This window comes from Asterias rubens, chromosome 14, assembly GCF_902459465.1.
Source record: "Asterias rubens chromosome 14, eAstRub1.3, whole genome shotgun sequence".
NCBI lineage: Eukaryota > Metazoa > Echinodermata > Asteroidea > Forcipulatida > Asteriidae > Asterias > Asterias rubens.
In genome coordinates, this window is record NC_047075.1 from 1,855,087 (window position 1) to 1,867,533 (window position 12,447).

Sequence of the window (12,447 nt, forward strand, 5' to 3'; positions counted from 1 at the left end):
ATGTGGCTTGCTTATTAATACAAAATGGTAATCCACGTTTCGAAGGTCTTTTCCGAAAAACAAGCGCTGTTTGAGTTTTCGCGGCATGATGAAATCCCGAAAGAAGATCAAGATATTAAGTCGGCTTCAGGGTTAATGGGAAAAAAAGTGAGGAATTAGACATTAGTAAAAGGAGCCGGCTGTTTCTCAATTTACTGCAAAAATAAAAAGCACACTCAGGGACGTTGACATCGTGTGTTACAAACAAACAACTTCATTTTGTTTACTCTCTGATGATCCTAGAATGAACTAAACGCCACATTTATATTTTCTCCTGCAATTTATTTATAAATATCTCTTTTTATTCAATGGACTTCAATTCATTGAATGAAAATAAGGGGTCGTTTTGTGCCGAAGCGAAAATGTAATCAAATTTCCATTTTGTTGTTGCTAAGTTTATTTATTCATTTTTATACATTTTTTCAATTTTTTTTTTTTTATGTAATGATTAGTATTAAATATAATCTGTAATGGTCACTCCAAGGTCAAAATTCAGTTGTGTAACGAACTCAATTTCCAATAAAAAAGAGTCCTTGTCAGGTGGAAAGGTAGAAAGTGGGGAAATTAAGTCTCCAACCTCGCATTATAATGGAAAATTTGAAACATTACGTCACTGGGTATCAACAACAAAATGTGTCTGTACATTCAAAAGAAAAAATTGTAAAAGTTCCTTGGTGTGAAAGTTAGTAAAAATCATATTTTTGTTTACAGTAAATCATTTTCAAATGAAGTAAACATGAAGTAAAGCAACAATATATGAAAACAAAACAAAACTAAGCCATATTGTGTTACCGGGAAGGCTTATCAGCGGTAAAATTGGACAAAGCGATCCGTACATAAAAATAACCTAAATAATTCATTTAACTTCCTAATTCGTAAGCTTCCTGGGCTTATTCCTTTCAAATACAGCATGTAAAAGGAAAACTAAATCCTCATTGACATTCAAAAACCCTTTATTAACCCCCTTATTATACAATTATAAGAAACGGAGAGCTTTTATAATCAAATTATCCACCAAACGGAAACCGATTTCACTTTGGAAGCAAACCGGTCGGCGGTGCAAATCACTCGGTTTGCCCCACTGATGTAACTCACTTAAACCGGAGGCAAGGGAGGGAACTCCGCGGACCAGTGACTCTTTAACTCGGTTAGCTGTCCAGGAAGCTGACCACTGGGTCCCCTAAAATCGTTAGCCTGGTTAGTGCCCTGAACTAATGTCCCCCGGAAATTCTGTCCCCTATGTTGAAAATTTACTGGAGGAGGAGGAGGATTCAAAAGAGGGCGATATCAGAAGAAGTTTGTACACAGTTCAAGTTTACACTCCGTCAAGGAGTTTCGAACAAGTTCCATGCTTCTCCTCGTTGAACCCAAATCTCAACACTCCTGGGCTGACAGTTTTTTTTTTCTTCAGCCGCGCCACGCATCTGGCACTCTCTATACCACTTAATCTTAGATCTTGTCTTTGTACCACAAAATAATTCATACCTTGCTCACGTATCTTATGTCATAGGCTTTCATTAACAATACAGTTGCTTTTATTTATTTGTTGTATTAATTTATTTTTTTGATGGGGGAGGAGGGGGGCCTTGCGTCTTGGACACACAGCAGGGTGGGTTGTAAGCAATACACGTCTTTATTAATACTAGCGGGAAACCCGCGCTACGCGCGGGTCCCGCTAGAGTTCCGCGTTGTTTCATTACCATTAGTTCGCCGTATGGGGGGTGGGGGGGGGGCACAGAATCTCCGGCGGTCAGAACCTCTTGCCACACCGGACAATGCACTGACCTCATTGCTCCCTAACACGGTTAGCAGCTGCCACTGAACTTCTCCTATAAAACCTTGTTAACCGACCGGGTCATCGCAGTCGAGTTTAAATCTATTTGGATGGGGGTGTTATTTAAATCGATTCCTTTGCATCGATCCAAGTTGGTGAGAAGATTGTGTTTGCTTTACGCCCTCCAGACTTTATTATGCGTTTTCAACTGGAAAACGAACAGTCGAAAAGGCTGTCAGATCTCAGACTGGCTTGATAGTGGCCAACTGCTGCTTACACTCTTAAAACTTCCGGAAATGGGGTCGAATTGGGATCGGGTCACTTGCGACCAGTATCCGGGTCCATTCTAACCCTGGAACTCTTGAAGACGTGCCAACCCTTTGACTAGTGGTTCAAAGGGAGCGGCGAGGGCCAAATTTCATGCAGTTGTTACGCACGGTGCTTGTTCTGAAGACAATCAGGACCGTCTGATCGAAACGTCGAGTAGTAAACACAACTGGTTCTTCTCGGAACCGCCTCAACTCACACAAAGTTCCGTCTTGTTCGTGGTGTTACCACGAAATTGGAAGATGGTCTCGCCACCATGCAAAGCTTCAAATCTATACTCGTGTAAAACTGTTTTGCTGCAAATCTTCCCAGATTGTCTATCCACATCCACCATGCAACGGTTCAAACCAACGTTCATGGTGGATGCACAGACAATTGCAAAGCGAAACTTGGTCACCACTCAATCTACACTACAAAATATCCCTTCTCATTGTTACTTAGCAAGAACATTTGCTAAAAAAACTGGGTGACACCGAACCCAGGTGGTGATTTTTATTATAACTAAAACAAGTACCGTAATAATTCACCTTGGAGGAGCTAGGAGGCAAAGTTGATGGGACAATTATTTGCTACTAGACCGTGTATAAGAATCAGTCGAGTTTGCATGATGTAGATTGCTTTCTACATTAAAGCAATTGCAGTGAAAGCGAGATCTCGCTTAAGAAAGCACCGCTTGTACAAATTTCTCAGAAGTGTTTCATGCAAGATTTGCTCTGCACTTGAAGTTATTGGGAAATAACACAGGATAGCTTGAGAGGGTATACACATACTAAGAATGCGCTGCATTACGGTTTGACTATAGTTAGTATAATATGACGTGAATTACTCTGTGTTTGTTAAACTACACTGTGTTTGTTTAATTGTTGACGTAGGATTTGAAGCTTTGCATGGCGGGAGTATAGTCGGGTAAAGTTTGTGGTTAGCACCAAGTGTTCAAATAACGTGTTTGTTTGTTTGTTTGTTTGCTTGTTTTTGGGGGTGTTTTATTGGTGCAAACTAATAATCATGGAACAGTACTTGAAGAGCCTATAAGAATGTATATTTTTAACGGTTCGAAAATAAAGACGATTCTAGAGTAAGTGAACAATTGTTGAGTATTTTTTTTTTTTTTTTTAAGCTAAAAAGCCGAACAAAACTTGGAGGGCTGAGAGCAAACTCGAAAATAGTTCCCCAAGGAGCACGTTGTTTTCGCAAGAGCCTCTGTATTTATTCTAGCCCCCCCCCCCCCCTCCCTGACGTGTCCCCCTGACCGTTTTCAAACTCCATCCTTGTTTGCATTCCCCCCCCCCCCTGTTTGGACGTTTGCAAAAGAACTAACTCAAATAACCAATACGGGTCATAATGCATCGATGCCTGAGAAAATCTTGTCGCATTGGAATAGAGGACGAGAGAGAGTTGTGAATTATAATAGAAACAAATATAGCATGACCACTGAATGAAGCTGATGTAATAAATTTCCCGTATACACTAAAGTCATTTCTTCGGTCAATAAAATCAATAAAAGAAAGGCACTGTGCTAGTAATTTGTAGGTCTGTTTTCTGAATGAGGGCTCTATTTTGTCACTTAATTATCTGTCAGAGAGCTAGGTCGGTATTGTTGGTTTATTTTTGTTTTTTTAAGTTGCCATGGACGTTCTTTGAAAGAAGATGCAAGTAGCTTTTATGGTAGAAATTGTTATGTACATGAAATTGGAGGCACTGTGGTGTTTCTATTTGCGAATTGTTCTCTGGGGAAATTAAAGCTCAATTGGTCGTCGAAGTTACGAGATAATAATGAAAAAAAAAAACCACTCATTTCTAAAAAAACTACAGCACCCCAGCAAGTAATATTTTCAGGGAAGCTTTCTACTATCACTATCTTCAAACTGTGTAAGTTTGATGTAAATCTGTGGCGGTGTGTTAAGTGTTACAACAAGTACCCCAATCCTTTATATGAGATGTTAACATGTTAGTTGTATTGATAAAATTGGTTGAAACAATCAAGCGGTTCCAAAAACCGAAGAAACTTGGACTTTAACTGTTTGTTGTACTATTCCTTTGACACAAATTGTATATATAAGATTTGAAGACCAAACCAAACCAAACATATGGTGCGTCTTGAGAATTTACAGTGCTAGGGGGAAACGAACCCCACATTCAATACAAACCTAATCATAACAACACCCCCCCCCCACACACACCCCAAACTGTCCTCAGTCTGCCCTTCGTATTTAGCCGGAGTTAATAGCGCACACCTCCGGCTATATATAGACTCGACACAAGTCGGACTTCAGTTCACCACTCCGTTTTGCCCCCTTACTAATACCACTACACACATATACTCTGACTAGAGTTTAGCAAGAGACCCGACTTGAAACCAAGTCTAAGGCCTCCGGCGTGGTCCGAAACTAAACAGCTTGCCGTTTTGCCAGTTGCTGACGTCACTGAATTACGTCACGATGTTGGCAGGACGTCGCATTGCGTGTGTGGTTGGACAGCACTTATTACTAGGAACGGTATATCGTGTGCACTGGCAATAGGGTTCAAAGATTGTTCCATATGGAGAAGTTCAGTACACTCAACATTATTTGCATTTCTGCGAGGCTTTGGTAATTTAAATTTCCTACTTGCTGTATTTTGCGCAAGGACATGCCTTTGATGTACAGAGCGTCCCTTGTCGACCATAAAACTAAATCACTTTACGATTAAAAAAAAATAAATAAAAAGAAAGAATAGACGAATCATTTTTTTTTTATCGCGCCTTCATTAACACAGGTAATATTTTGATTATATTATAAACAATAGTGGTAATTTTAGCCTTTGAGAAAGACTCTGTTAGGTTCGAAACGTGAGACCCTTAACATTTCTTTCCGATAAATATTTCCGTCTACTATTGTTTGGATAGGCTTTGACGTCTTTTGGTTTCGGAGGGGATTAGGTTTCGGCTTATGGGGGAAATATTGTTCAAAAATTGTAATCTTTGGGGAAACATTTATGATTGAGCTGCAGACTAGTTCGTTATCACAATCTAATAAAAATAACATGGGAGATCAGTTAACTGGAATTTCAGATCGACATTCACTCTATCAAGAAGTTAAAGGCAACGAAAGAAAACACACACAACTCAGTCCTTGAAAACCTGCAACAACCCTACGTTTTGAGAAGAAATTTGTATTTTGTGGTACAGAGACAACATCTCAGATCTTTGCGTTTGTTTGCTTGATTGTTTATATGATCTTCCCGTCAAAGGAACTCTGCAAACCCACAAGGGGGTATAAACACCAAGCTGGCAACAGCCAATCTCTCTGTAAATTGCACAAATCAATAATTTGTAATCCAGTAACTAGACGACAATATTTTATTCTAATATATTTTAAAATCAGTTAAAAAGAAAAATCACTACTGTGTGCAAAAGTACTGTGATTATATTCAATATAACATTAGCAATTGTTGATAGCTTGGTAGGATTTGAACCCACAATCTTGTGATTGCAAGTCATGCAGTCTAACCACTGGACCACATTGTAGTAAATTCTAAATTAATAACTGTGGAGGAAAATGATAATGAATTTCATGCCATCTGCTGTTGGATGGTATTGTTGGTATGGCGTGCTTTGGACATGGATTCTAAGAAACCCGTTGTATCGTGCACAAAATAATATAATGCATATCTTATTACATACGGAAGTCTACTAAAGTAATTGGTCGTGTCCTGTGCAGACGTCACATAAGAATTAGCCAAACGTGTTTGCTGTGGTTTAAAGGGTTTTGATACCTTTTGTAGATCAAGTTTTTGGCCATGACATGAATCCCTACTCACTGTGAATGAAGATGTATGTATACAATTACCCGTGGTGTGTTTGAGCTTCATTAGTTGTCAGGTTTATGAGAAGCAAAACAAATCACATAGCAATGTTTTCCGTTGTACATGCAAACATAAACGTCGGTCCGGGGTAGAACTGGGTCTGCACAGGTGAAAGGTATAGTAGACAAAATCCACTGAGCCAACATGCCTTAATTGTGTTCTGTTTATCGCATGAAATCTTAAAGGCAGTGGACACTACTGGTAATTACTCAAAATAATTATTATCACAAATGTGGAGAGGTTGATAGTATATATAACACATTGTTGGACAGCTCCCTCTGAAGTGACGTAGTTTTCGAGAAAGAAGTTATTTTCCAGACCTCAGATTTAGAATTCGAGGTCTCGAAATCAAGCATCTGAAAGCACACAACTTCGTGTGACCATGGTGCGACAAGGTATTTTCTTTTCTTTTATCTCGCAACTTCGACGACCAATTGATGAGCTCAAATTTTCACAGGTTTGTTATTTTATGCATAAGTTGTGATACATCAACTGTGAAGAATAGTCTTTGACAATTATCAATAGTGTCCAGTGTCTTTAAGTAGGATTTTAGGGGTACTTCGGTACAAGAGGGAAATGGTGTGTGGGAAAGTTAGGGGAGGTTCCCTCTCTGCCCCCATATTGCAATTAATCTTGTCCCATTTTGGTTTCACTGTGCAGTAGTAGTTAGGGTATGCAGGGACTCAGACATGACGTCAGCAGTCTCAGTGATTTCAAATTGGGTTTTTCATCAAGCAGTGCATGCGTCTGGCTCCACGTTAAGCCAAGTTCAGTCACTGCGCAATCAGAAGTGACTCGAGACGTCAATGAAGATTCGTATTTCGAGATATTTTGTCAAAGTTCTGAACTCAAGTATTGGGCGAATCTTAAAGGCAGCGTATATTGAGTAGTTACCAATAGTCCACTGCCTTTAAACTGTCAATTGTTACGTCATATCCATTACATTATTTGTCATGCATTTTCTAATGGCTTTTGAGGGTATAGTTTAGAGCGGCTCGCGGAGCGTAAGCCAACACTGAAGACAAACTCAATTCGGAAGCCGGATACCGGGTTTAAACAGCCCCTCTGCGCAAACGAAAACTAAGGAGACACTCGAAATATAATCCGTCGGGCACCAGTGAATCTATGCACGGCCTCATAATCACCAACTACCGTAGTTGACTCGCATAACTAATGAAGCGTTGGTTCCCGACATCGGTTTGTGACAGACGCCCGCAGCGCCAGGTGAGGCGTGACCTGTCACATTGGTTGGAATTCCCTCACTTCCGATCCTTCGTTTGGGCATGTGACGTCATTAGCTTCTTGTGAAAAAATATATATTTAGGCGTGTATGGGATGTGTAAATCATGTTAGACTATAGAGAGCAGATGTTTATGGGTTAAGGAAGAGGTGGGCATGAGGAGTTGTTTAAAGATATCAAATTTCTTGGAAAAGGTCGTCACTTACTTCTGAAGACGATGAGCATACTGATCGAAGTGTTTTGAACCACCATTTCTCAAAGGAGATTTTCACATGGTGCTACCGTAAACCTCACCTATACTCCCACCGTGGGCTACATTTTTTTCCCAGGGGCTGTTGCCACCTTCTCCTAGGGCTGAAACATGGTTACCCCCTTTGAAACAGGGTTTCCCCCTTTACAGTCCATACGTAATTTTGTAATTTTCACACATTTATTTTTTGTAAATGGCATAAGCGACCATGATACTTACTGCAATGGTGACACTACTGAAATGGTGATGAGATGTATTGGATTACACGATCTTCAACACCTTGGCAGTTTTTGGCACCCTCACCGAAGCTTTTGAAATGAACGAGGTGCGCGAAGGTACGAGATTTGAGTTATGTGACGCACTCTTTTTCCAGTAGATAGAATGGGGGAAAAGTAGCAAATTTTGCTCTCAAATAAAATGATGGTTTACACCTTTTTAAAGTGTGGTAGAGACGTGTAACATTTTCGTCGTTTTCATGAAGACTCTAATGGAAAATAGGTGAGACCGCCAAATTGGTGTGAAATACGACTAATAACAATATTCGATTTTTGGATAGTGGTTTATCACATCCCAAAGGGCCTATCGAAACACTTCTCTATTAATTTAATATATATATTTTTTTCTTCCGAAGAATATACTCAAGCCGGTTTTAAATCTTGATTTTTTTAACCTTAAATTTGTTGACACACAAAAAGAAGTTTCTGCTAATAACAAATCTTAAATTCTTAGAACTTAATGTTGTATTGCATTTGAGTGATTAACATCTGATTTATTTATTGATGAAATTTCTACGAAATGTAGCGTGTAACAAACAAGCTGAGAATTTCACGCAAACATCGTTTCATGTATCAAACAGCCACATAGGTCGTGTGCCCTGAAGCCATACAGCGCATATTACTTAATATGCATCAGCACGTCAGAGGGTGCTGATTTTTACAGTCGACACACCTCTCAAGATTATCGTTCGTGATAAAAATGTGAAAAACTCTCTGCTCGCTCTGCTGCAAAAATGGAAACAAAATGTAATTTAAATCTTCTGCATCTCCCCACGTGCAGAAATTAGCACGTTGGGGCATATGGTGCAATCGCAGTTATCGAATTATAAACTTGTGTTATATGAGTGCTTTCTGTGTGTCTTTTTGGTGGTGTGTATTTGTTAATTTAATAAGAGGGCACGGAGAAGCTGTGCGTTGAATTCCAATATGGTTTGCTAAAGGTATTGTGAGTCGCACCTTGGAGCAACTTGTCTTTACATCGTTATTTAAATGGTTAGGGTGCTTGCAAAAGACAAACACCCACAGATTGGCATTAAACTTGCTCAGTCTAGAGATAATGATGGTACAAAGCTTCCTTTAAAACATTACTTGCTGAGGTGTTGTAGTTTAGGAGAACTGGGTAAAACAAAATTCACAACAACTTGGCCTATTTTGTCGTCTCGGTGAGGAGACGAACATGTTTTTAACATGAACAACGGGATTACGCGACTCTCCTGAAAAAAACTGCTCTGTGATTTTCTTTTTTCTTTTTCTCAAAAATTAATGAAGAGTGTTGCCTTGTCCTTTGGATGGGGCATTAGTATTATCTTCAGTCACAGTGAGTGGGGATTCATGTCATGGCCAAAAACTTGACCATACAAAAAGGTATCAAACACTTTAAGAACAAGCTCTGGTGTTTCTGATCGGAAGAGTGTGGGTTCAAGTCCCAGTCTTGGCGTTTGCACCCTTGAGTAACATACCTTACCTTTTTCTTTGTTTTGGGCATTATTATCACATGCATCTTCATTCACATTGAGTTGATAACATTGGACACTATTGACATTGGTAACATTGTCAAAGATCAGTCTTCCCACTAATGCAAAAAATAACAAACCTGTGATGATCTGAGCTCAATCGGTCATCGAAGTTGCGAGATAGTAATGAATGAAAAAAAAAACCCTTGTCACACGAAGTTGTGTGCTTTCTTCAGATGCTTGATTTCGAGACCTCAAAATTCTAAATCTGAGGTCTCGAAATCAAATTCGTGGACAATTATTTCTTTCTCGAAAACTACGTTACTTCAGAGGGAGCCGTTTCTCACAATGTGTTATACTACCATCAGCTCCCCATTACTGGTTACCAAGTAAGATTTTATGCTTAAAACTATTTTGAGTAGTAAACAATAGTGTCCACTACCTTTAATGCACTGCCACACCATGTGTGTGGATTAGATAAACGCGCGCTTTGTATGCATGGCCGAACTCAATATCTTTACCTCTAGTGCAGCGTGACACCTACCCGGCAAGTTCTACCCCCGCGCCACACCGGACCGGGATGTCACGAACATCATTGCAAGTTACCATGGCAACGGAATACCCCTGTCGAGATGAATGTATCAAAACATCGGGCCGTTTAATATTGATCACAATTGGGAGTATTGCTATGGTTACAGAGCCGTGTGTGTGTGTGTGTGAGAGATGAAATAAGGGAAACATAATATTGATTGGTTTAGTTTGTTGTTCTATACTGATGTCGAATGAAGTCTGGACTTTTTTTGAGGGAGAGGATGAAGAGGGCAAGGAAAAGATAATAAGACATCTTGATTTGTTCCCCCCCCCCTGTCTCACTAGTCGATCTAGTTTCGGAATCATGTTGAGATTTGCCCATGACCTGATTGGCCAACCTCTCGGGAATGATGTCATGGTCATGCGCCTTGGGGCGTAACAAAGATGTAGTCTAAGTCTTCCTACATCGTGCAATTGATTTACTCGCTCATTCCAAGTCGTTGGATGGACTTTAAAGTGGCAACCTACTTAAAATGACAACCCACTTCTTTAGTTAACGAGGTGTACATGATGATATGTGGTGAACTTGTATTACTGTTTTTATTTTATGAGATATCCCCTTCACGTGCAATTGATTTACTTGCTCAAGTCGTTGGATGAACTTTAAAGTATAGCAACCTAATTTAAAGTGACGATGCTTTGCGGTGAACGTGTACTTTTAATGAGACATTTTAATGAGACTTTGAGAAGAAACTGAATGTCATCATATACAAGGACAGACTTTAATTTGATCTCATTCAAGATATCATCGTTCATCCCTTTTTCTTATTGAATTAGTCAAACCTCTTAGACTGTCTGAGCATCTTCCGTAATGTCTTTAAGATTGTATTGTGATCAACCCTCAAGTAGACAGGTAGCTGAACCAACAGCTGCGACCTGATGACTTGAGAGACGTCTAATGAATGTAATAATTTGATATCTAACTTAGAGTGAAGTAATCATCTTACTACTTTTTTTGTTTGAAGTATGTTCTTATAAAAGGGATTTATTAAACCCTTAGGGGTGCATCAAAGCACTCAGTATTTGTTCATGCTGTGCAGCTTTGTATGAGAACCTATATGAGAACCTATACTCCTTTTACTAAGCAATATGCTGCCAGTTAAACCAGGAACACCGGTTCCAACCCCTTTTCTTTTCGATAAGTGCACTAGTTTATCATGTGCGTTACACAATACACGGGACCAGCGGCTTTACGTCCCACCAGAAGGACGCATCATCATCTTGCTAAAAGAATCTTAAACATTAATTACAGCTCTAGCAATAGAAAAGATCATGGGTTCGAATCACGCCCAAGTTTTTTTTTTTTTCCACAAAACTCGGGGAGGTACTGAGTATGTGATAAATACACATCGGTTAAGGGTTTTAAAGAATCGGAAATACTAAAATCCATTACTTAGAACAAAATCAAAGCTTGCGTATAGTTTGGGAACATTAATTACCAAGAGAAGTACCTACGCCATAAACTTTCTCTGCTTACCAGCCACGTTTTCACCCAGCTCTCGGAAATGGTCTCTGATCGTTGAGTTTTTACGTCATGAACTTGTTTCTTGTCGGGGTCACATAAACGCGCCACAGAATGGCAAGTTCTCAACTGCCCTTAAAGGCAGTGGACACTATTGGTAATTACTCAAAACAGTTATTGGCATAAAACCTTTCTTGATGACGAGAATGGGGAGGTTGATGGTATAAATCATTTTGATAAATGGTTCCCTCTGAAGTGCCATAGTTTTCGAGAAAGAAGTAATTTTCCACGAGTTCGATTTCGAGACCTCAGATTTAGAACTTGAGGTCTCGAAATCAACCATCTAAACGGCACACAACTTCGTGTGACAAGGGTTATTTTTCTTTCATTATTATATCGCAACTTCGATGACCGATTGAGCTCAAATTTTCACAGGTTGAGATACACAAACTGTGAAGGCTAGTCTTTGACGATTACCAATAGTGTCCACTGCCTTTAAACATTCTCCTAAAGACGATCAGAGCATACTGATTGAAACGTTGAGTTGTTAACCACAAATACTATTTAAATCCCAAATCTTTGTTTATAACACGTCAAACGTTCAAAATGGGTGTTTAGACTCTTTCAGCTGCTGACGACGTCACCGTGAACGTCACTATTTATACAGATATTGATCTATCCTCCATTGTTTGTCTTGTATAACTGCGGGTACGGTGTCTCGTACATGCCAGCGGCAATTTCCTTGTTGAATGCCGCTCTTGACAAACGGGAAAAGACGTACTGGATTTCAGGTCTTGATCTTGTTAAAGGAACATGTTGAAGGAGTGATTACCCAGTATTTAACTCGCTTATCATGGATCAATGTGGGCTGATATGTCACGATCTGAATGGACAGTTTGACATTATAGGGTCGGTAAGTGTGCAAAGTTTATTCTTAAAGGCAGTGGACTCAAACTAACTATTAGCATAAAACCTTATTGGTAACAAGTATTGGGGAGCCGTTGATAGTATAACACACTGTGAGAAACGGCTCCTTCTGAAGTGACGTAGTTTCGATTTCGAGATCTCAGATTTGGAATTTGAGGTCTCGAAATCAAGCATCTGTAAGCACACAACTTCGTGTGACAAAGGTGTTTTTTCTTTCATTAGTATCTCGCAACTTCGACGACCGATTGAGCTCAAATTTTCACAG